This window comes from Capsicum annuum, unplaced genomic scaffold, assembly GCF_002878395.1.
Source record: "Capsicum annuum cultivar UCD-10X-F1 unplaced genomic scaffold, UCD10Xv1.1 ctg2182, whole genome shotgun sequence".
Taxonomy (NCBI): Eukaryota; Viridiplantae; Streptophyta; class Magnoliopsida; order Solanales; family Solanaceae; genus Capsicum; species Capsicum annuum.
Window position 1 is genome coordinate 1 of NW_025827799.1, and position 3,441 is coordinate 3,441.

At 33.1% G+C, this 3,441-nt stretch overlaps 1 long non-coding RNA gene across 2 annotated transcripts; it reads right to left on the reverse strand.

Annotated features, from left to right (window-relative positions):
• Positions 1–235: 235 nt before the first annotated feature.
• Positions 236–1,804, reverse strand: LOC124890667. 2 transcript variants are annotated; one of them, XR_007049265.1, is made up of 2 exons: positions 1,647–1,804; positions 236–280 (listed from the first exon to the last, which is right to left on the reverse strand). It is a non-coding gene; the product is annotated as an uncharacterized LOC124890667 (long non-coding RNA). The 2 variants fall into 2 exon arrangements; XR_007049264.1 differs by having other exon boundaries at positions 236–297.
• Between the last annotated feature and the right edge of the window lie 1,637 nt (positions 1,805–3,441).

The window sequence follows — 3,441 nt, forward strand, 5'->3', positions numbered from 1 at the left end:
AAACAAGACGTTTCTGGAGTAATACTGGCAAGCTCGCTCAGACGTTAATCTAAAACATAGAAGGCAATAATATAAAGGAAAAGATCCATGAACGCTAGGTTTTTACGTACCTGTGAATCTCTGACTTCAACGAGAATATCAACCAATGGGATCCGTTCGGTTATGGTACGAGATGCTGCAGCCATGTGAGGTGTGTACCACCACGTTGAGCCTTTTTTCCTTGAAACTTCCTTAATTGCATTGCCTATCTTTTGAACTAAACTGTGGTTCAATGTCATTCCTGAGCAAAAGAATAAGCTGGGTCGGTACATAGCTGGATTAGCATTTTCCCCAAAAATCCAAGTCGAAGCAATTTTTTTTTTCTTTTCTTAAATCATTATACATGCATATGAAATTGTGAATCAATCGGTACAACAACTAATACAACTGCTACTTTACACCTCGGTCTTAAACAAGTTAGGGTCTGCTATCTGAGCCCCAGTTTCATTTAAGCTCATGAAATGAGATGAACTAACCACTCATTAGCAATAATTCAAAAATATAATCTCCCCAAAAATATCTACCAGCAGCGAAGTGCAGCTACCAGAGTTATCTTTAGCATAACAATTACGAGTTCACAACAAATTTGTACCCTTTTCTAAGGTCACGGGTTCAAGCCTTGGAAACAGCCTCTGGCAGAAATGCAAGGTAAGGCTGCGTACAATACACCCTTGTGGCGGGGCCCTTCCCCGGACCTTGCGCATAGCGTGAGCTTTAGTATACCGGACTGCCTTTTTTTTCTAGAGACACCACACTTAGGCTCAAGTGAGAGAAAAACTCGGTCGGTTTTATATACTCCTGAACCTTAATAATCCTCAGTTTTGGTCCAAGAATAGCGAGAAATACTACTACTAATGGAAAATACTAAAGCTTGAAATGCCTAAAAGCAAAAAAGAAAAAAAAATCTTTTCCAGAAGTTGTAAACTGAAAACTTCCCTATGTATCAACCCAAAAAAAAAAAAGGCAGATTCTTTTTTTGATAATCGTGGTGTCCAGGTCACCTTGGACGCACCTAAACTAATTCCACAAGATACCTACAACCTCCCATCAATAACCAACTAATTCCCTTAAAGCTACCGCCTCCGAACAGTAACCAATTAATTCCACGAGATAACTACCACCTCCCACCAATAACCAACTAATTCCACGGGATATCTACCACCTCCCAAGTCCCACCAGCATCCAACAAAGTCCACGAGATACCTATCACCTCCCACCAGTAACCAACTAATTCCCCGGGATACCTATCACCTTCCACCAGTAACCAACTAATTCCCTGGGATACCTACTACCTCCCACCAACAATAGGTGTCAGGTAACTCTATCCATCAAGACTTGAAAATCAATCACGTAATATTTATCAGATTTGCACCTGAGACCTCACGGTGCTCAACTCACTTCATTGACCATTAGACCACAACCTTAAAGAACACCACAAATTATGTTACAGAAAACCTAGTTAACTATAATCTCATATAAAGTGGATAAAGAATGAAATGTATTCACAGTACAATAAACAATCAACCAAAAGATGCTAACTTTGAATACTAAAGCAAGTGCACAAACTCAAAGAAACACTTAAAAACATACAAAGTTTCCATTTTTACCTATTTTGGTTATGAAACTCCAGCAGTAGAAGTAATCCCAAATCTCTAATTCTTCAAAAAACGCCTAAAAACCCCCACTTCAAAGTGAAAACACTCAATTCTAATAATGGAGATATTCATAGTTATCAAGAAAAAGAAAGGGTCTTTGAAAATGGAAAATAGACCTTAATTGAATTATAAAATGGATGAAATGTCAATTTTTACATGTAAATCGCTTTCATTGAATGCATTTTTTACTAGTTAAATGAAATTCCTCTTTTTTTTAAAAAAAAAAAATAAGTATTTACTATATATGAAAATATGATTTTTTTTTTTTCTTTCTAATGTTAATTCGAAGTTTAATTAGCATGTTATTCCATATTTTTTTTTGAAACTAACCATAATTTGACTGTTACAGAAAAAATAATATCATAACCAGCAAAATCACAGAAGTGAGGTCATAGAGCATAAAGTGTACATAAATTTTAAAGTAAATGCTCTATTTTCATTCTGAACTATACACGAAATTGTAAAGATACACCAAACTTTAGGAGGATCCTATTACCCGGGACTAATTAAAATCGTATTTTTGACAACCTTAGTGCCTATGTGACACATCAATGAATCAACACACTGAAGGTATACGTAGGCACATATATGTGTCACGTAGATATTAAGGTTGTCAAAAATATCTTCCTAAAGTTTGAATATGTCTTAGCAATTTCTTGTATAGTTTAGAATGGAAACAGTGCATTTTCTCTAAATTTTACTACTACCTCGAGGAGATAGAAAAGTTGTTTCGAAATACCGTTGGTTTAAGTGTCGCACATTCTAAATCAAAGTATTATTATTTTATATAATCATTTGATACTTCACTTTAAATAATTGAATTATTATTGTCTATTTGGTCACGTGATATGATATTATTTGAGATGAAATTAAAATTCTGTTTGGATATGCAATTTAAATTTCTTAAGTCACATTGTTTTTCTCGTAAAAGTGCTTATTTTTTTTTAGGTGTTTGACTAAACTTTTAAAGGAAAATAAGTGTTTTTGAAGAGCAAAGAGAACAGTTTTTCATAAGTTAAAAAATAACTTTTTCTTAAAAGCATTTTTTTTTTAAAAAAAAATACACTTAAAAAGCACTTTAAAAAAAAAATTGGTCAAACACTAATTACAAATCAAAGATGTTTTTAAATTTTGACCAAACAGAAACTGTTTCTCACCAAAAGTACTTTTTTGCGAAACACTTTTAAAAAATCACTTTTCAAAATAAGCTAATTTTATAAGCTTGAACAACGATCGTTAATAAGGTTAGCTAGTAGGTAGGGCCCTCTTTTACCTTAAGGGATCGTTTGGTGTAAGATACAAGGAATAAATAATCTCGGTATAAAATGAAGGATTATTTTATCTCATGTTTGGTGTGAGGTATTAGTTGGTAGCGGAATTATTTATCCCACCATTTAAACCATAATGATAAAATAAGTTATCCATATATATGGTGAAAAAATTAATCTCAAGATTAATTATCCCATGATAATTCTTTTCCAACCAAACGACTCCTAAAGAATTATTGCGAATGAACTTTTACGTATTGAATAGTTATATACTCCTATTATCTCTTTCCTTTTATCAGTTACATTATTTGCTTTCTTCTTTTCCTAACCGCTTTTTCACTCAAAGATAGAGTCAGATAGGATCGAAGGGTTCATTCAAACCTCTTTCGACAGAAAATTATATTTTTTATATATAGATAAAATTATGTTTTATATATATATAGTAAACGTTAAACTCTTTTTACTTCTTCGTAGGTTTA